At 37.9% G+C, this 22,448-nt stretch overlaps 1 long non-coding RNA gene across 2 annotated transcripts in view; it reads left to right on the top strand.

The window, feature by feature from the left end:
* LOC125930095 (uncharacterized) overlaps positions 1-22,151 on the top strand; it is a 263,475-nt gene extending 241,324 nt beyond the window's left edge. For both annotated transcript variants that reach the window (XR_007460061.1, XR_007460060.1), the window contains one exon: positions 21,745-22,151. This is a non-coding gene — a long non-coding RNA (uncharacterized LOC125930095). The remainder of the gene's footprint in view (positions 1-21,744) is intronic.
* Positions 22,152-22,448: the final 297 nt, after the last annotated feature.

Below are 22,448 nucleotides of genomic sequence, written 5' to 3'. Positions count from 1 at the left end.
TGTGAATACTACAGTGGTATTTGTAGTGTCAGGGAGCAAGAATTCCTGTCCCCATCAAAGTCTTTCTAGCTGGACTAAGAACCAAATTGAAACGAGACAGATTAACAGGAGAAAGTCAAATTTAATAGTGTTGAGTATGGGGAATACACACACACACACGCACACACACACACACGGAAATTCCAAAGAAGGTCAGGCAAAGTGAGGTATGTAGATGTCACCCTGAGCTAAGGAGAAGGAGGTGGAGGTCTGGGACTTCAGAGGGGAGGAATGCATTCGTAGGGCCATAAGAGGAGCAGATGCTTGGTAATTAGACATTTGCACTGCCATACTGATGGATTATCCAGAAAAAATTTATCTCTGCTGGTATTCCCAATTTCGGAAAAGACCCCCGATTGAGATTTTTCTGTGTCGTTCAGGGATTGAGTCTATAGGGTCTTGATTGCCTTCAGCTCAGGGTAATCTTTATGCCAAAGTGGCCCATCTTGTGGAGGCCTGCCCTCGGCCCCTACAGTGGTATTAGCTATTCTGTGTTGATCTTCACCATTACTCCGCCAGAAAAGTGAGTAAATGTTTATCAAATAAAGTCTTGTCATAATTCTTGATCATCAGCTTGTTAAACTTGCAATGCGCATCACATGTAGACTGCCATTGCTGTAATGTTACGAACTTAAATGTGAACAGGACTGTAGCGAACTGTGCATCATGAAAGGACCCGATCAAAGGGCACAAGTCCGGTTCACTCACTTTCATAAACGATGTGCACAAAATCTCTGCTCATGGAGAAGATTGTCAATCAGGTAAAGTTTATCTTGGAATCCTCCACATTCCTTTTCTGCCACTTAGCCCTTCGTGCTTTCTGGCAGGAACTCAGTCCGTCCCATTTCAGACCCCTTCTCATAATAACGTCTTCCATGTCATTTTCATCTTGCAATAAATTTTCACCAATTAGTAGCTCATTCTGAAATGTTTTTATTTTGTTAATCCACTTCTAATTTTGGAATGCAACATCCTCCCCAATAAAGAATTTTAAACATCAGATCTGAAAATAACAAAAAAGACTGTCTTGAAGCCACTAACATTTTGCATGTTGGTAAGGTTCAGCCTCCTATTAAATGACATATTTACCAGATGGCAGACCTTTTCCAAAGGGAAGGGATATTTTCCCTGATTATTTTATTTTTTTAAATGACTTGTTTGTTTATTTATTTTATTTATTTTTTTATTTTAGAGAGAGAGCAAGTGGGGGAGAGGGGCAGAGAGAAAGAGAGAATCTTAAGCAGGCTTCCCACACAGCACGGAGCCCAACATGGGGCTCTATCCCAAGACCCTGGGGTCATGACCTGAGCTAAAATCAAGAGTCAGTCGCTAAACTGACTTGAGTCGCCCAGGCCCCCCGCCCTGATTATTTTAAATTCAAAATTTTGTAAGTTACAAAGTAAGCTGAATTCATATGTTAGTAATACAGTTTGACTTAAATAAATAGAAAAATTATTCTCTGGTTTCCAAAGTTCTAAAATAGTTTTTCTTTAGAAGTTTCATTTGTTTGTTTGTTTTAGAGATAGAGCACGTGTGCACACACACATGCTCGAGCCAGGGGAAGGGTAGAGGGAGAGAGAGAGAGAGAGAGAGAAAATCTTAAGCAGGCTCCATACTCAGCATGGATCCAAATGAGGGCTTGTTCTGAAAGACCCTGTGCTTATGATCTGAGCTGAATTCAAGAGTCAGACGCTTAACCTACTAAGCCACCTAGGCACCCCTGTTTGTTTGTTTTTATAAACCACAAGTATTGCAAGGATTTGATTATAAATATCTGTCTCTAATGGATTTCTTTACCCAATTCACATAGGTTTACTTTACTCCACTCCCAGGTACTTCTAAAACAAGGGGGAGGGGATGTCTAAATTTACAGGATAGCTGTTGGCATGGTGTCCCTATCAGATCAAATTTTTACCAGGAAAAAAATGCTACATTTGTGCTAAAATAAGTAAACCATCAATAAATGCCTAAATGTGTCAGATAGCACTTCATTTGCAACCTATTCTGGGAGATGGAACAAGTGGAAGGTCTTCGATGCTCAGGTAATTTGCCATTCCTAGAGCAGCTCAGGGCCACCCATCCATGGGCCCTGCTTTGTGACAGAGCTGACCTAAGAAAGAACTGAAGGCATTTTATACTTTTCTTTATTGCTGTCTTAGGTAAGTTCACATACTGTATTTCCACATGTCTCTGAGAAAAGATACTAGAAATCAAAACACAATGTTTTTACACCCAGCACCTCTTCTCCAACCCTCATGTTTTCAACCCTTTCAAAGCCAACTTCACTGTACTTTTTGATTTGCTTGTCCTCTAACAGAAATATCATTTACACATACGAAGGGGCTGTTTTCTAGAAGAAAACATCCTGTCTTTTTCTTCCACAAGAAAGTATTACAGCATGAGAGTCCTAAAGAGTTAAGTGAAACAATTTCCTCCTGTTTTCCATGTTACAACGTGCATGCTGGTTCAATTTCTTATGTCAAATATGTGTTCTAGCCTTCCATGGATTCAGTGGGAAAGGTGGACAAAATGTATTTCAAGAGAAAATTGTACCAGAGGTTGATAAACATTTCAAGGATACAGGTACAATTGAAGTGCTCAATGAGATACATATTTTCACTGTTCAAAAAACATTAAATGCCCATCAAGGTTATGCAATGGTTTTTCTTAGTGCCTCAGATACTTGATCATGTAAGAGTTACACTATCCTCTTCAGAGTAAGGTGGGGATGTACCAAGCATGTGGTTAGACATTGGTGATATGGCTTGTAGATGTCACTAGATGGCGCCAGGAGCATCTAAAATAGCTGAGCACTGCACACTAGGGTCCTCAGTCCTTCAGCGTCTCCTAAAATTGTAGAATATTCCATTTCTGAAAAAAAAAAAAACCTATTTTTAAAATTACTTTGCACATTCTTTACTCCTCCTTATACCCAAACAAATTCTTTTCCTTCAATGTTGAAAAATCACAGAATTTCATAGGAAATTGTGCATTTTTTTTACCTATTTAAGCACTGACTTTTTTTTTCCCCCCAGAACTGGTTTCCCTTCTTTGCTTACGAACCATTTATGATAATCACTCTAGTTGGTAGCATTCTGCCAAGCTTCCAGGGCTGCACTTGTCATCCCTTAAAAGCTTCTTTCTCCAGAATGTCTAAAAGTCTACAGGAAAATTAGAAATAGTGGTTGATGGAAGGGGAAGTGCCTTATCTAAAGTCAGATAAACAAGCTAATGGTCACACTGAACTCAGCTTTTCAGCCTACATAATCAGGAATCATTACATTCTAGTTTTTCTAACTCTAAGACTTACTGCATGAAGCAAGCAGTGGAAGTGGGTTGGAAAATGAGGGCCTCAAGCAAAGAGAGCGGAATCCTTCATTTTGCTGATGTCAGAAAACAGTTTCTAATTTCCAAACTGCTGACCCACCATTAAGTAGTTGAAGTTTGTCGGTATATAACTTCCAGTAGAATATAGGACAGGTTTTTTTTTCCCCTGCTTATTTGTTATTTAAAGTATCAGTGTTATGGATAAAGTTTAGTGTTCACAGGTCTGGTGTGGACTTTCCTTTCCGGCAGGACAGAACTGAGGGGTGGGAAAAGAAAGAGGGAGTGTGGAGACACACATCCAGGGTCAAGCCCAGAAGAATGTTCAAGAAGACAGTAAGAAAGCTAACACTATCTTAAAGATGATTATACCAGGTGATCTCTCATAGTTGACCCCAGGGATTTGTGCAATGCCTTAATGCCAAATTCTTTGGACACGAACATGTTTTTATTCGTGTTTCACAGTCTGGAAGGAGATCTTTTCTGATTAAATAGGTCAAATTTTAAAACCTTATTTTTGTTATCAATCGAAGATTTTTGTTTTGATCAAACTGCCCATTTATATTTACTTAATAATCTGAAAGCTGGTTTGTGCAAAGAATATTCAAAACAGTGAAAAGTATTTTTTAATAGTTTGTATGCAGTAAGTTTGACTTCTGAAAAAAATCTGCCATCTTGGATCAAAAAAGGCAAATGAATGGACATCTTTGGGGATATTGAATATACACCATACGGGTAGAAGGCACAGCTGTGTGTTTGTCTTAAGGAGTGAGTTCTAGATCCACAGATTGTTTATTGATTTCTGAAGAGTTAGCTCGGACGGTATGTCAGATACTGAGAAAGCCTGAAACTCTACCAGTTACTAGATGCGTGATCCTGAGTGGAATAGTAACACCTATGAGCCTCAACTCTGTGTCTCTAAAATGAGGATATTTAACTTACACAGGTCGTTAAAAGGATTAAGTGAATTTACATGTCTAGCCCAGGTTGGCACTTATTGGACGCTCAACCAATATCATTTTCTCCCTTTCCCCAGGATGGGTGGGTGTGACAAGGTGTTTTTTTAAATCAGCAGGCACACACTGAATCAACTGTATTTAAAAATAACGTAACGGTCTCTATCTTGTCAGTGGGTAGATTCATTATAAGTGAGCAATGTAAATTTCTTTAAAAACTGATTGCTTGCTATCCATATCTCTAAAGTAGAAATTATGCAAGCAGAATATATCAGTATCTCTCTCATAGTCTTATCTGACAGCACTGTAAGCTGATAGTTTTTGCCTTCATTTCTTTTACTGTCTGGAAAGTGAAAGGACAGCAGTACAACTGACACTGACACCCAGTCCCCATGCCACACAAGGAGTGCCCTTGTAACTGTGTAAGACAAAACAAACAAGAGGGTTAATGGGATTATTTCACTGCCGCTATTGCAATAGGGAAAGCCCCCCAGATGAGAAGATCAGAGTGTCTTGGAAGGGAGGTTTGCCTTAGACTTTTATAGGGAGGAGCAGACATGTTATAGGTCAGGAGGTTTATAGTTGCTATTGGTTTGCAGTAAGGAGAACAGTCGATCGTTAGCTGGACAGGAAATGTTTGTCTCTGTGTCTGGCTAGTTTCAGGAGGACAAACAGTTCTCATCTTAGCTAATCACCTATGAGACAAAGAACAGGAAGTTGGATAGGGGCTGAGGGGGAAGCATGTGTCTGGCTTTATCAGCACTCTCAGGCAAGAGGGAAAAGAAAGTTCTGTTTGGCTTTGTCACAGGTAAACAAGAGTAAACGTCTTTGAGTCTTACTGGAATCATGAGAAATAGTGGACAGCAAACCTTATCTAAATCGTATGTGGAGGCTGGTTCTTTTCAGCAAGTTGTTTTTCTAGAAGAAAAATGATGAGGGATTTCAGAAAACAAAAAATTGGGAAAATTCTCAATGATCACTATTTTCTAGAAGCACCAGGCTCAATCAGGTAAAATTCAACATTGGCAGTCCCTTCTCCCCTTTCTGTTCAGGACAAATGAATATCATTAATTGCTGAACAACTCAGAGGTGACTATAAATCTCCTGAGAAAGGTGAACCAGGAACTAAGTAACACTCTTGTGTAGACTCTTGCTAGAGTTGTACTTGCAAAATTAATTGGATCATTTATTGAGAGGTAGTGGCACAGGTCAGTTCTTTTATAATTGTGGCGATCAGTCATCTTAAAAGAGGGATGCCTTAAATGAAAAACGGAAATAATGGCATAAAAGGTTAAAGTGAAGAGCCAGGGGCTAAAGCCTGAGAATATTTGATCCAGTGGATTCCAAGAGTTGCTGGTTAGAAATCTTTTGATTATGCAGCACTGCTCATTCAGGTTAAGACGTCAGTGCTCTTCGTGATATTGTCCAGTCTTGGCTACTTCTCACTTAAGGACAAGCATGATGCAGGCATTTCACTGGACTTCCTCAGTGGCTCAGGCAGCAACTTGTCCAGGGAGAATTCATGATCTGCTGTGGTGATGAGTCCTTCAAGGTTGGTTATCATGTCATTAGGCTCTAGCTCATAGTGCTTCCTCAGATCCTGAGGGAAAGAGCAAGGCACCTAGATTCTCCATAAGGTTTTTGTTTTCAGTGATGCCACATCATGAGGGAGAAAAGTTGGAAACATTAATTGGAGGACTGCAGCCACATAGTGAAGGAAACTGGAACAATCGCAACTTTGGTAAGAGTTGACAATCCGTGCAAACTGACAGCATCCAGTCCAGTTAACAGTAGGTAACAGTTTTTCCAAGTGGGGAAGGAAGTCCGTTAAATCTCAAACACAAGACAGAGCTTGCATATCCATCCACCTGAAACTTAACAAAAGGAACAAAATAGTTCACAGACAATGAGCATACTGTTGTGTCATAATTCTTATCCATCCTAATCAAGCCTCCACATTGAAAGACTCACTTGGAACCAAACTTCAAATTTTCAGTTAACAGTAGACCTTCACTTTGCCTTTTGAAAGACAACCAAAACTATAAAAGTGGTATTCTTTCTCTCACCGTGATAAACAGTAAACCCAGGTTAGTTTGTCAAAGTCTGTGTTAGTGATACAATTGGAAAGGTGGTATTGGACAATTGAATCCCAGACTCTGTTAGGTTGGAGAGTTGGGTGGCTTCATATACAAAAATGAAGAGTCTAGGGTAGGGGACTGGGTCAGATGTTCAACTGAAACTTCTTCCAGATATTGGTCCTAATAAGTCTTAGAATTAGCAAATTAGAGGCTAGTCCCAACCTGGAAAACAGGTAAGGTATTGGGTATTTGTATATCAAACAAAATTTACCAAAGTCTTGTAAGTGGCTGATTCAGTTAAGTCTGTTTTATGTAATGGTATCCTCTATAAAACATGCTCTGTGAACCTTTTATATCATGGTTATGAGAAGGAAATCTTCAGTTTGGGACTATTCACAACATTCAAACAAATAAAATGCTGATTTTTAGGGTAGCCGTTTGTGTTGCATTTAATTATGTTTAAAATCAACATATTTCTCACCAAAGTTAATTTGTTACCATAAATTACCATGACATTTCAGAGGAGTAGCCTCTAAATAATAATTTTTAGAAAATACTTTCTGACGCTTTCAGGTATAGGACATTCTCTAAAAATTAGTATTTATGCAAACATAAATACTTCCTAATTTCTGCATCTGGAAATTCCTTTAGTTAAGGTTTTTATTCCAAATTTTGTTGAAAAGGGGTTTAGGCAATTCCTAATAAAGGGGAATATTTATTATTTATGTGAATAGATGTTCCTTATAGAATAGACAAGAGCATAAATGAAACTCTGTCATATGATCATTGGATCTCTGGGTATAGCATTTCTTCATATTCTCAGTTTCTTTGGGTTCATGTGTCCATAATGATATCATCTTTACACTCTAGTCATTTCCACCTAGTTCCAAGCTGATCTCTTCATAGCTGGCATGCTCTTGTATTAGCTTAATTTAGTAGCTTTAGTCACAACTCCATTTGCATAGAAAATATTTATGGCATAGAGAGAGGAAAAAGTAATTTTGAAAAGATGAAGAAAAGGGTAATAAACTAGATATATCAGCATGTAGCTCTGAAATGAAGATATTTTCCAAGAGTATTATAAATGAGAACTAAAATTAGTGCTTCTTGGGATAATCATAAGCTAGGAAAATCCTTAGCCATTAAATTGTTTCTTTTGTTCCCAGTGTCAATATAGGAAAAAAAATGCAATAAAATAAAAACAATTTTAAGAACACAAAGTACAGCCAGGGGAAAACAATTCAGTAAGCATATCCAGAAAGTAAAACCTGTTTTCTGTGATGGTTGGACAATTAAAAACAAGAGTATGTTACAAGAATATAATTCCCCTCCACCTCAGGCTTTAATTTTTGTAGCTGTGTCTGTAGCTAAACAGATACAATTCACTTTGGCTTTAAAGCTGTCAGTGAGGTACACCTCGGACTGAGCTCATGGGAATTATTGAGTAACATCTATGAGACTTATCTAACCACCGTGCTTATCTTTAAATGTCAGAATGAGTTATTCATTAGTATTTCATGAGTACAATCAATACCACTAAAGGAAGTTAAACAAATTTGATTGTTAATTGTTTGAAAACATACCTCAAAGGTATTTATGATCAGAACTGGCAACGCTTCTGCAAAATAATCATCAGAACATGCTTCAAAGAGGTTATTCTACTCTGACATCCTTCTTTGCACTGGGTGGGATTTTTCTTTCATTCCAATTCTTCTAACTGCATGCAGTAATATATACCTGTATGTGTATACATAGCCATTCATTCCGAGAATATTCTTTGAGTGTCTCCTATGCTGCTCACCACGGTGTTGGGTGCTGGAGACTTACAGGAGGTGACGGACATCTGCTTCTACCCTCATGGAGCTTCTAGTCTAGAGCAGGACACAATTACAATATACTGTAGGGAAGTGTGATAAAATGGGGGAAGTTCAGTGTGATCTGGGAGCCTCCAGGAGGTGCACCAAACAACTTTGGGAATGGAGATAAGAGGAGTCAGAAAGGATTCTTGGAAAATGCAGCAAATAAGGTGAAAAAAATAAGTAGGAATAAGCTATGCAAGGGTAGACAGAGAGGACAGTCACCAGCAGAGATTTTCATGAGTTGTGTGTGTGTATATATATATATATACATATATATATGTATATACATATATATATATATGTATATATATGTAGGTTGTCACTAAAATCAATCATTACTCAATTGTGAGCACATTCAGAGCAAGGACTCTGCCTTATTTGTATATGTAACTTTGCTGCCTAGTTCAGGGGTCGGCATTTAATAAATGCACTATAAATGTTTGATCAAAGAAATAGAGGAAAAGATGCAGAGAGTTCTAATGTGTCCCCAAAGCAGACAAACCTGCTAGGGGATGAGATTTCCTCACATCTTCGTACAAGTGAACCTAGTAGGTCATGCAAGTGAAGTAACTCGGGTCACGAATGCCAACAACACAGGCAAGGAGACCCCTCCTTAAGCATCATGTCTTCCATTTAGACAGGTGTAAATCATGACTCCAGTGAGAGATGCTTCTTGTGCTAAGATGGTACCCAAGGCCAGAACAGATCAAGATGAGACAGTTAGGTGTATGAATCCAAGAGAAATCATGGACAGGCGGGAAGGAAGGCAGGAAAGCAGGAAAGAGTACAAACAATAGGTTGTAAAAGAGAGGGGAAAGGAAAATAAAAGTCTTTGAGTTAGACATTTAAGGAAAACTGGGAATAAAAAAAGATAAACAAGTGAGTGAAGAACAAAATACAAAGCAACCGGAATTATGGTTTGAGAATCCATCCCAATGTCAACTCATGGGAAAGAGTACAAAGAAAGAGCAATCGAACTTTTTTGGCTGTGTTATCAAGGACCTAAAGTCCTTTGACTAGAACAAAATACACCTTTTATTATGACAGGAACCAAGGGTTTCTACAATACTATTGAATCACATATTTGTCAGATAAGTAGATGTTGATAATTGTTGGAAACTATTGCCCTACTTTTTCTCCTTCAAAAAAGATTTTTTTCTTAACATATATTTATGCCATTTGTTTAACCACAAATAAACAGTCAGATTATTTTGTTTATAACCTCAAACCCAAAAGCTTGTTCAGAACAGAAATATGAACCAGAAATAAATTACATGGTAAATCAAACCCTCATTTTGGGGCTGGGACACTATGCAAAGTGGTTTACAATTTGTTCTTTGCACTGTAAATGAAAACCCCAAGATATTGGCAAGAGAGGAAACTTTTCTTTCTCTTTAAATCATGTTTTTGTGTACGTGAGATGCAGACTTCACAAATAGAAATTTTCCCTTTTTCTACAAATGTGAAAGAAAAATGACCCTTGAGAAAATAGTAATTTTTAAATATAAAAAATATCACTTAAGAGATATGCAAATTAAAGCTACATGAAGATACTACTTCTCACCATCAGATGGCAAAAATCCAAAGGTTTGAAAATCTACTTTGTTCGTGAAATTACAGGGGAAACAGGTCCCCAAATTTAGAGCTGGTGGGACTGCTACATGTCACAGGGAAATCTGACAGTATCTAATAAAAGGACATATGCATTTACTTTGTGACCCAACGACTCACTTCCAGGAAACTACTCCAAAGATACGCTGGCAAAATATGAAAATCAGTATGCATAAATGATTCATTGCCATTTTCCTATAACAGCTGAAGAATGGAAATAACCTAGGTGTTTGGTGATGTGACTGGTTGAATAAACTCTGGTGTATTCACATGACAGAGTGTTGTGTATAAGTAAATACAATAGTAACAGTATGTTAAAATAGGATTTTCTATATAGTACAGAGCTATCTCTAGGATGCATTGAATTAAAATAGTAAAATAAAGGAAAAGGATTCATAGTACGCTGTTTAGCTTAAAGGAGATATATGAGAATACCTCTACATTCTATTATATTTTAGACTGTGGAAAGACTATATATATTATATATTATATTTTGAATTATCTATAAATAAAGAAAGGAAATAGGATGAAAGAGATAAGGAAACTAGATTTCTTAGTATAGACAATATTTTGTAGGGTTGACTGAAACCGTGTAAATACTTTATTTAATTTTATTTTTTTTTTCATTTTTTAAGATTTATTTTATTTTTTATTTTTTTTTTAAATTTACATCCAAATTAGTTAGCATATAGTGCAACAATGATTTCAGGAGTAGATTCCTTAGTGCTCCTTACCCATTTAGCCCATCCCCCCTCCTACAACCCCTCCTGTAACCCTCAGTTTGTTCTCCACATTTATGAGTCTCCTCTGTTTTGTCCGCCTCCCTGTTTTTATATTAGTTTTGTTTTCCTTCCCTTATGTTCATCTGTTTTGTCTCTTAAAGTCCTCATATGAGTGAAGTCATACGGTTTTTGTCTTTCTCTGACTGACTAATTTCACTTAGCATAATACCCTCCAGTTCCATCCACATAGTTGCAAATGGCAAGATTTCGTTCTTTTTGATTGCTGAGTAATACTCCATTGTATATATATACCACATCTTCTTTATCCATTCATCCATCGATGGACATTTGGGCTCTTTCCACACTTTGGCTGTTGTTGATAGTGCTGCTATAAACACGGGGGTGCATGTGTCCCTTCGAAACAGCACACCTGTATCCCGTGGGTAAGTGCCTAGTAGTGCAATTGCTGGGTCGTAGAGTAGTTCTATTTTTAGTTTTTTGAGGACCCTCCATACTGTTTTTACAGAGTGGCTGCACCAGCTTGCTTTCCCATACTTTATTTAATTTTAAAACATACTTCTTTTTTTAATCCCTGAATATTTAAAGTGTAACAAATGAAAACTGTGAATCTGTTGGTGACATCACCACACTAGTCGCTCTAAAGCATAGTGATTTAACTGTACATACCTAGTTGTATGCACCCAAAGAACAAAAAAGTTCTGTGAAATAATAGGAAACTGTGTTTAAGGAATATCTTATTGTCATGGTAGCATTTGTATTGTACTTTGGAGAGTAGTATGTGTATTGTGGGACAAAGTAAATACTTTTATTGACAGAGATTTTCACCATAAGAAAAAGGAGGTCCATATATAAGATCACAACAATTAAGTAAAAAAAGTCTCTATTCCTGAATTCTGTTGGAAGTATCATGAGTCACTGTAAGCCATAATGTATTTTACATATAAAGGTTAACGAGCTTAAAGTTGAGTTTAGAGAAACCATGCAAATTGAAATATAGAGAAGAAAAAAAAAAGACTAAAAATATAAACAGAGCCTAAATGTCAACTGGGAAAACATAAAGCAGTCTAACATCAAACACATGTCTAATTGGAATCTGAAGTGGAAAGGAGAGAATAGAGCAGGAAAAAAAATTTTTTAATAAAGGCAAACATCTTTCCAAATTCAATTAAAAAAAAATCTAGCCAGAAATCCAAAAGCTTGCCTATCCCCAAGCCAAGGGAACCACATGTAGGCATATCACAGTCAAATTGCTGAGCCCCAAAGATAAACAGAAAAGCTTAAAAGCAGACAGAGAAAAAAACACACACTGTTTTTGTGAGGCAATAATAAGAATGCCACTTGTTCTCAGACACTATGCAGGCTAGAAGATAATTGAATGACATCTTTAAAGTATTCTAAAACCAAAAAGAAGGCATAGTCAAAGAAAATAGTCTTCCAAAATGAAGGCAAAGTGAAGATATATACAGATAAAAGCTGAGAGAATTTATCACTCACAGACCAACATTACGAGATAATTTAAATGAAGTCCTTTAGGCTGAAGGAACATAATCCTGATGATAAACTATAGGAGAACATTACAAAACAAAGCAAAAACAAACAACCAAACAAAGGAAAACCACCAGGAAATTAGAAAACAATATCACTCGTAAACATAGACATAAAAATATTTTTTAAATATATTCATAAATCAATCCATTAATTTATAAAAAGGATATGACATTGTGCTAACTAGGGTTTATTCTAGTAATACAAGATTGGTTTGATATTAAAAAACTACACACTTTAACAAATATAAAAGGAAAAAATCTTATCATTTCCATAGATGCAAAAAAAAAAAAAAGTTTAACACAATTCAATACCAATTAATGACTTTTTAGAAACTCCCAGCAAACTACAGAGAGCAGTTTTCTCAATCCATTCAAAGGAATCTTCAAACAAACAAGGCCCCAAAACTATGAAAATTTTTCATATCTAACTGCAAAAGGATAAACACTTTCTTTCCAATGTTAGAAACAAGGACAGGATGGCCACTCTTACCATTTATATTCAGTGTGATACTCTTCATGATGTGAGATACTCTTCATGATGTGAGTGCAGAGCTCTTTCTTCCTGAAGTACTTCGTCTGGCCTGCTGCCCCAGGTAGATCCCTCTCTGCTGAAACGTTAGCCAGTGTGCATTCAGAACACCAATACCCAGCTCATACTTCAGAACAATGAGACTTTGGGGGACTGTATGTACTGTACCACCTCTCTGTTTTCGAGTTATCACCAATGGAGCCTATGTTGTATCTACACTACATAGTGCTCCTCGTGTATATCTGTGATCCCTTTGCATGGGTACTGAATTTATCCATTCATGTTTCTTCCATACATGCTCTAAATAATACTTATGAAAAGTTGCTGCATCATTATTTTTAGTAATAGCATAACATTGAAAACAGCTAATTACCCAAGAATAGAATAGTGGTGAAATAAATCACAGACATCTAGAAAATAGACGCCCTGACAGTTAAAAAAAAAAAAAAAAAAAAAAAAAGAATTAAGAAATTCATTCTGCAGTAACATGTAATTATCTCCAAGATATAATGTTAAGTGAAAAGGCAATGCAGAGAAAATGTGTACAATAAAAGAAAGTAAGATAGATGATAGATAGATAGATAGATATGCATTTACTTGTATACGTATAAATATCTGTGAAGATACACAAAAAATCTTTAATATTAGTTAGTTCTGGAGGGAACTTGTTGGCAAGGTAACAAGAATGAAAGGGAAATGTTTACTATAATAGTATTCTCTTCCTTTTGAATGTTGAACCATCTTATTGTATCAATCCAATACTAAATCAAGTTGATCCCAAACTAAATCAAATTGGAATTTTAAAAACTTAGAAAAACTCCCTTCTCTAAATCAAAGTATTATGTGTTGCTATTCCTAGCACACGAGGTGTCTCCTGCTATGATGCATAGGACAGGTTGAGATGTGGTAACGGGATCAGAATCTAGACAAGGAGATAAAACAGTGAGAGAAATATCATGGGAGTGAATATTATCTTCCAAGTTCCATGACACTGTTAAGGTAATCCTCAGTGTCTATGAGCCAAACTGAGGTCTCTGACATGAAAGGCTGTGCCAGATAAGCACGTAGGATTCCCCTTCACCCCCTACCCTCTTCTTCATTGCCACTACAATCCCATCTTCCAGCGTGATACTACTGCCATGTAAACACAGCTGTCTCTCACCCCTCCCCCCTTGACCTCATTTCATTCGATGCTTCAGAATCTCAACTAATGCAGTCAAAGCTAGCAAAGAAGATAAAGTCAGATTTGGAAGGAGATGGATAATAGAAAGGAGAGAAGAGAGTTCCCGTGATCAAATCTGGAAATCTAAGCTCCAAATTATAACATAATTTATATGAGAAAATTGATTTCCATTTTTGACACAACCAGCATATATCTAAAACACTTTGGAGATAAATTTATGGATTTGGTATTACACGCAATGGCAGCAAAGGCAAAATAAACAAATGTGGCCACATCAAACTAAAAAGCTTCTACACAGCAAAGGAATCCATCAACAAAATGAAAAGGCAACCTATGGGATGGGAGAAAATATGTGTAAACCACATATCTAATGAGGGTTTAATATCTGAAATATATAAGGAACTCCTATAACTCAATAGCACTGTGGAAAACAGTATGGAAGTTTCTCAAGAAATTAAAAATAGGAGCACCATATGATCCAGCAATCCCACTTCTGGTATTTACCCAAAGGAAAAGAAATTGCTATCTAAAAGAGATATCTGCACTCCCACGTTCATTGCACCATTTTATGTATATATAAAAAAAGAATATTATTCAGTTTTAATAAAGAAGGAAATCTTGCTATTTGTGACAACATGGGTGACCTTGGAGGGCATTATGCTGAATGAAATAAGCCAGACAGAGAAAGCCAAATACTGCATGGAATCTCTTATATGGAATCTAAAGAGGAAGGAAGGAAGGCAGGAAGGAAGGAAGGAAGGAAGAAAGGAAAGAAGAAAGGAAGGAAGAAGTGAGTGAATAAGAGTGGTGGGTGCCTAGGGCTGGAGGGTAGGGGTCAGGGGAATGGGGAGGAGTTGGTAAAGGGTACAACTTTCAGTTGTAAGATAAGTATTTCTGAGGATCTAATATATAGCACCATGACTATAGTTGATAAGACTGTATTATATAATTGAAATTTGCTAAGAGAGTAGATCTTTTTTTTTCCCAATGTTTTATTTATTTTTAAGATAGAGAGAGACAGAGCATGAGTGGGGATGGGGCAGAGAGAGAGGGAGACACAGAATCTGAAGCAGGCTCCAGGTTCTGAGCTGTCAGCACAGAGCCCAACACAGGGCTCAAACTCATCAACTGTGAGATCATGACCTGAGCCGAAGTCAGGCGCTCAACTGACTGAGCCACCCAGGCGCCCCTAAAGAGTAGGTCTTAAGCATTCTCACCCAAAAAAACAAAACAAAAGTAACTATGTGAGATAATGGATATGTTAATTAGCTTGAATATGGGAATTCTTTCATAATGTATATGTATATCAAATTATTATGTTGTACACTTTGAACATATTCCAATTTTTATTTGTCAATTATACCTCTAATAAAGCTGGTGGGGGTTGAGCAACATTTTGAAAGATAGCCTGTTTGTAAATTAGGTTTTTATCTCTATGTTTATACTCCCATACAGAGACATAAAAGACTGAAGGTTGTAACACCAAATAAAAGTCAGGGTTGATATTTAGACCCAATTAGTAAGGTTGCATGCATTTTCTTCTTAAAAAATAAAGCTTATATTGACTCACTTATGCATAGATAATGGTAGTTGGTTTATGGAGATCTTGGCAGCACAGGTCTCAAGGGCCAGCAGACAATTCTGAAGAGCATCACGTTGGCAACTTTAAGTCACTTTCTTCCCTCATATATCACCGACACAAAAATATGTGAAACAGATGGCACTGTGTGGCTATTTATAGTTTGTGTTGAAACTTGTTAAAGACAGTTTGGATCATGATTAAGAAATCTTATCACCCCTTAACTGAAACATAGCACAGAGTTTTTCTTAGAAGGTGTTAGAAAGACAGCTGATGATTATAGTCAATGTTTCTTCTTTCTACAGATAAAAAATCTAAAATCACCAATGGCCTTGTGGATGCAAGGAAATATACACAGAAAGTCAAATACAGAAGTATTTGTATCTACAGAATAAGCAGGCATACCTTGGGTCCTTGATACATGATAGATTAGATAGATGATAGATAGGTAGGTAGATGATAGATAGATAGATAGATAGATAGGCAGGTGGGGGGGGGGTAGATGAATATAGGTACATATTCTCTTTCATTGTATCTTCTTCTGTGAATTAAGGGACTAGTCATTATAGCAGAGCAACAACTGTTTCCTGTTCTTGCCCTTCTGGGCACTTTGTACATTTATGCTTCTTTGCTTCTTTGTGTTTGGATGAGGCTATGACCACATCTGGCCAACGAGTTGTTGACAGATGTACGATGTGATAGCTGTGGGCTGTGTGACAATGCCAGACCTCAAAAAAAAATTTTTTTTTCCTTTCGGTTCTTGAGTGACCACAATAAGCAAAGCCATTACCAACCTGTGATGGACATGTGGGAGAAAGCAGTAAAGCTGTGTTACTTTGGGGTTCTGCTATTTTTCAGGTTGTTTTATAACTAAAGTTTCATCTAGCCTATCCTGACTGATTCAGGTCATGCTGAAGTCAGTACGCAATATAAAGCAGCCGCTGATGACTTACCGATGGAAATGGAGAGAAAGAAAAAGCGTATTCTTAGAGGAAGCATTCCTTTCTGTACATGAAGTAAGACAAAGACCAAACACTACAACAGCAAACAACCGATACTCCTAGGCAAATACCTGCAATGCAACAGCTGCCCTATAACTCTCTTAGTTCTCTTGGCTGCCAAAGCATAGAAACTACTAGAACTTGTTTGAGCACAGGTGACTGAGGAGTCATTAGTATCTCTTAAGCAAAGGAAAAGGTAGAGGAAAAAAAGAAGTAGACGTTAGAAGAAATACAAGAAAATTAGAGAATGAGTTTAGGAGTTTGATTGGGATTTCCACAAGAAAGGAAAAAAGATATTAAACTAGAAATGAAATAATTCAAGTTCATTTTCTAGAAATGAAAGAAATAACTTTTCATAAATGAAAGAAATTCAGAATCCTCTGCATAAAGATTGAAAACCTGCCAAGCATACCATACTAAAATTTCAGAATACTGGGAACACTGAGAAGATCCTAAAAGGTCCAAGAGAAAAGGGATAGAATGAGGCGTTGGGTGGGGGGTGGGGGGAGAGAAAAGAAGGAGGAGGAGGAAGAAGAGAGAGAAAGAAAAAGAAGGAAGGAAGGAAGGGAAGAAAGGAAGAAATAAAGGGAGGAAGGAAGGGAGGGAGGGAGGGAGGGAGGGCAGGCGGGCTGGGAGGAGTGAGGGAAAACAGATTTCTGATAAAGCAACAAGAATCAGAACACTGTGTTAGAATAACATTAAGTGCTGTATAAAATAGACCCCAAATATAAAATGACTCAAATATATGAATTTATTTCTCAGTAGCTCCTCCATATTTCATAATTCGGGAACTAAGGCTTTTCTTTTTTCTTTTTTTTTTTAATTTTTTTTTTAATGTTTATTTATTTTTGAGACAGAGAGAGACAGAGCATGAACAGAGGAGGGTCAGAGAGAGAGGGAGACACAGAATCTGAAACAGGCTCCAGGCTCTGAGCCATCAGCCCAGAGCCCGACGCGGGGCTGGAACTCACGGACCGTGAGATCATGACCTGAGCCGAAGTTGGACGCTCAACCGACTGAGCCACCCAGGCGCCCCAAGGCTTTTCATTATATTGGGAGTTTCTGTTCTCTAGAACCCATTCTCTGCTGAATCCAGCAGGCAAAATAGGAAAGAAAGTGTGTAGGAAGCATACCCTTTTCTTAAAAGACTTCTCCAGAAAAGAAAACACATTGTGTGTACCGATATTGCATTACTACCAGGACAATCGTAACTACAAGAAATGCTGGGGTGTAGCATAGCTGCGCAAGGCATAAGGGCGACAGAATTTTTGGTGACCAGCTGGCAGCATAGAGGGAGCAGTAGGGCTCATGAGGCCACTAGCATTAAAAAGCCTGGTTTCCTTCTGGATCTAAGGAAATGAAATGATGCTTCTGTGCATCATTTTTGCAGATATTACTATACTATGATTCTTAACCTTGGTAAAGGCATGCTTTAAATATTCATTTGTTCCAGCCTCTAAATCTCTATATGTTAAATGGAAGATGATCCAGGTATTAGGAAAGAGTAGAACATGCACATAATAAAAGAGTTGGTGAATCCAAGAGACTCAGAGGAAGAATCTAGAAGGGAGAGAAGGGTGGGGGAGGAAGATGCTACACAGAGTAACTAAAATAACCAGAATTCTGCTTGGCCGAAGTCTGAAGGCTGTGCTTCTCAAAGCAAACAGAGGGAGCCTTGTGCCCACAGAGAACACGAGAGAGTAGCATGATAGCTTGATTGAGGTTACAAGCAGGGTTAAATTGAAGGGGAAAAAAAAGACTCAAGAAAAGTCCGACAAGAAAAACCCATGTTCAGGAGGACTGAAATTAGAAACCCAGTTAGAACCGCTGGAACCTAAGAATGGCCTGAGTCAGACCAGGGGATTCAGCAGCCCACTTTTCTTTTGCCATCATTGACCTCAAACATGTGCGTTCTTTGCCTTTTCTGGTTTTATTACACTTTTTAAAATGTGCAGCAACAAAATGTACAAAAAAATAGAAACCAAGTTTCATAAGAACATAAACAGTGGTTTTATAGAGAAATGGAATAATGGTTCCAGTTTGTTTCCAAAAGCATTTGCTTTATCTCAAAGGGGCTGAGAAATAGAGAAGGAGGATGTTAACCAGTATAGACAGCGAGCTTTGGTGGCAGAAGCTATCAGAGAGAAAGTTAAAGGCAGAGGATCTTGCAAGGAATCAAAGGACCAAGGTCTACAACCAACCATTTGAGATGCACTAATAAGCAGATCACTTTCTTGAGCCTACTATGTGCTAGACACTATGAAGTGGACTTTTCGTGGACTTTTTCATACCTTCCCTCCCCACCCCAATAACTTCATCCCATTTCACAGATTTGAAAACTGAGCTACAGAATAACTAGAGCAGTAAGTGGCATGAAGTTCCAACTCACTCTGTCTTATTTCACTACTTGGATTAGCTGCGTTAGATTGGTAACCAAAATGGGTGCCGAGGATTAAAAATCAAGTGTCTCTATGAGAATCACAGAGGATGACATGATCTGTTATGTGCATTTCAAAAATCAGTCTGGCTGTTGAGCTGAGATGTAAGTGGGGGAAATGGTACAGGTGGAGAGAACCTTGGGAAACTATTGAGTAGCCTTGGAGAGAGAATGGGGGATGGTAAGCAGAGGTCAGATGGGGACCTCATTGAAGTGACTTGCTAATGCATTGAATGTAGGCCTGAAGGAAAGAAAGTAATCAAGAATGAGTCCCCTGTTTCTGTGTTGAGAGACTGAGTGGAAGTTAGTGCTATTTAATATGTTGGGGAAGGCTGAGGGGATAACAAGTTGTTGTTGTTGTTAATGTTTTTAATGTATATTTACTTTTGAGAGAGAGGGACAGAGTGTGAGTGGGGGAGGGTAGAGAGGGGGAGACACAGAATCTGAAGCAGGTTGCAGGCTCCGAGTTGTCCACGCAGAGCCCACCAACACAGGGCTTGAACCCATGAACCGTGAGATCATAACCTGAGCTGAAGTCAGACGCTCAACCAACTAAGCCACCCAGGTGCCCCCAAAACAAGTTGTTTTGATGGGAAAGAAGGTCAAGAGTTGTATTTCACCTATTAAGTTTTGAACACATTAGACACTTACACTTTGTTTGTTTGTTCGTTTTTAGAGAGGGGGGATAGGGGCAGAGAGAAAGAGGGAGAGAGAATGTTAAGCAGGCTCCACACTCAGCACAGAGCCCAATGCGGGGCTTGATCCCATGATCCAGGGATCGTGACCTGAGCCAAAATTAAGAATTGATGCTCAACTGACTGAACAACCCAGGCGTCTCCATACTAGGTATTTTTAATCCTCACAAAAGTTTTCAAAATAGATATTATTATCATCCCATTTTACAAGCAAGAGAGTTGGATGTCCAGGGGTATATTCAATTCCATTATCCTAAGTAGTGAAGCTAGAATTCCTTCTCAGGTCTTTTTGAAGGTCATGAAACTTGAAGAGTTCCAGAAGTGTCCCACTGCCCCTCTAAAATGTATCCAATAAATTTCTGGATCTTTGAGGGCAGAGACTACTCAATTTCAGTCTCCCACATCAGTCAGCATCAGTCCTAGAAAAGCAGTAATTTCAGAATGCTCAGGGTTTTAAACATATATAAGCATTATTTGAAAGTGAAATCGCTTTCCCATCCCAAGAAGGATGAGAAATATATTCTTGGGAATATCCTTCCTTCAGTATCCTGACTAAGGAGGTGAACTTGGGAGGTGGGAGGACTGCCTCCCATGTATATATAAGTACTTGAGAACTGCTTTATTATCGTACCTTCTGCTTCCAAGGAAAACCTAAACTGCTCTGTTAGTAAACAAAATAAAAGAACCAAAACAGAAAGGCAGACTTTACAAACACAGAAGTTACAGAATAAAAGCCTGCTTAATAATCTCCACATCATCTTTTGGAATTCCTTTTGACTATAGCCATCTTAAAAGCTGTGGTCTTATTAATAATTTAAATGACTGTAACAAAAAGTATGGCTTAAGTAAATGTCACATTTTTAAACACGCATTTGTGTATTACTAAAAGCCTTTATGAATCAGATAATAACCTTTCTGAATCTAATAGCTAGAACCTCCCTATTCATTCATTAGTCCTGTGATTTATACCTAGGGCTTGAGTTTCCACTGTACTTGGAGAGCTTCCCTCTGTATTAATTGGGGTGTGTGTGTGTGTGTGTGTGTGTGTGTAACCAGAATAACCCTTTAGTTCTCTTAAACCTTCTAATAGTTGGTATTTTGTTCCACAGACATAACCATATTTCTAAGAATATATTTACGATTTCAGTTGATCCAATCTGCTCTCTAAGACTATTAAACTGAATATAGAGCTTTGATCTTTTACAGTATTCTACGTGAATGAACTTTGCATGAAGCAAATGATTCTTTTTTTTTTTTTTTTAATCTTTATTTTTGACAGAGAGAGAGAGACAGAGTATGAGCGGGGGAGGGGCAGAAAGACAGAAGCACAGAATCCAAAGCAGGCTCCAGGCTCTGAGCTGTCAGCACAGAGCCCGATGAAAGGCTGAAACCCCCAAACCTTGTGATCGTGACCAGAGCCGAAGTTGGACACTTAACTGACTGAGTCACCCAGGCACCCCTGAGAGCAAATGATTCTTGAATAACAATGACTGTAGGAGAGGTGAAGCGCATATGACGAAAGTCCCCCATAAACATTCCTTCGGCTCTGTGAGACATGTTTTACTCAGTATTAGTCTTTTTCTCCTTAAAACAATTGTCATCCGTCAGTGAAAGATAAACATCAGAGTTCTTGGCCTTGTTGTAGAAATTAATAAATACAAATTTGGGCTAATTAAGACCTGTGAATCAATAATATACCTCAAAAAACTAGAAACATCTATGAACTTCAACTGAGGATTTAAGATAATAAATGTGAGAGTTGTTACCTATAACATGTTTGGCATATAAAAAATAATGCTTGGGTAGTAGAAACTGTTACACATTCCCAACTGAATGGCACTACTTAATTATGCACTGGAAAACCAAGCAGAATTTGAATCAGTATTGGGGCTCCTGGGTGGCTCAATAGGTTAAGCATCTGACCTCAGCTCAGGTCATGATCCCATGGTTCGTGGGTTCAAGCCCCGCATCCAGCTGTATGCTGACAGCTCAGAGCCTGGAGCCTGCTTCGGATTCTGTGTCTCCCTCTCTCTCTGCCCCTCTCCTGCTCATGCTCTGTCTGTCTGTCTCTCTCTCTCTGTCTCTCTATCTGTCTCTCTCTCAAAAATAAATGGATATTAAAAAAAATTTTTTTAAAGAATTTGTATCGGTATCTTTTTTCAGGAAAGTATAAAGCAGAAAATGAATCAGTGCACTACACTGGTCTGGAGACACGGCTATTTCATGCTCAACATATGATGACCCTTCTACGTGCACCTAAATGTAGCAACAACTTTCAACTGTTGCCCAAGACTTCACTAAGACCTGGCTCCTGAGTTACCAGAAAACATTTTGTAGAGTCACCAATATAAGAGAGAATGATAGTGTGCTTACTATTTCCTTTGCCTGAGTTCTTTCCTTCAGACATCTGCGTTTCTGTGTTCAATGTTACCTTACAGACAGGCTCTCAGGGACAATACTGTAGAAAACAGAATCCCATTCCCCACTCAGAACTCTGTATCTTGCAGCTCTGCTTGTCTTCTCAGCTTTTGTGATCACTAGACATATGTTGAATTTATTTATGAGCATTGAGACTTTTTTGTTCGCTGTCTGGTGCTTAACAAATAGGTGAGGCTCAATAAATAAATATCTGTTAAGCAAATGAATAAATCTTTCTATGCATTTAAATATGTGTACCTGTTACATATGATACATAAGGTGGTCTTCATTCTGCCCAAGGTGAGGAGCCATCATCATGACTGTGCAAAAGCTGAAACCTTGAGAAGCAATCTTAATAATGGATGAGAAATTTTTTTTTATTTTTCTAGAATCTTTCAAATTTTTTGTTAAAACGTTAAAAAATTATCTTACTGTCAGCTCTAGATGTA

This window comes from Panthera uncia, chromosome A2 (genome assembly GCF_023721935.1).
Source record: "Panthera uncia isolate 11264 chromosome A2, Puncia_PCG_1.0, whole genome shotgun sequence".
Classification (NCBI taxonomy): domain Eukaryota; kingdom Metazoa; phylum Chordata; class Mammalia; order Carnivora; family Felidae; genus Panthera; species Panthera uncia.
The sequence above is the reverse complement of the archived record's forward strand: the minus strand, read 5'-3'. Positions and strand labels throughout refer to the sequence as shown.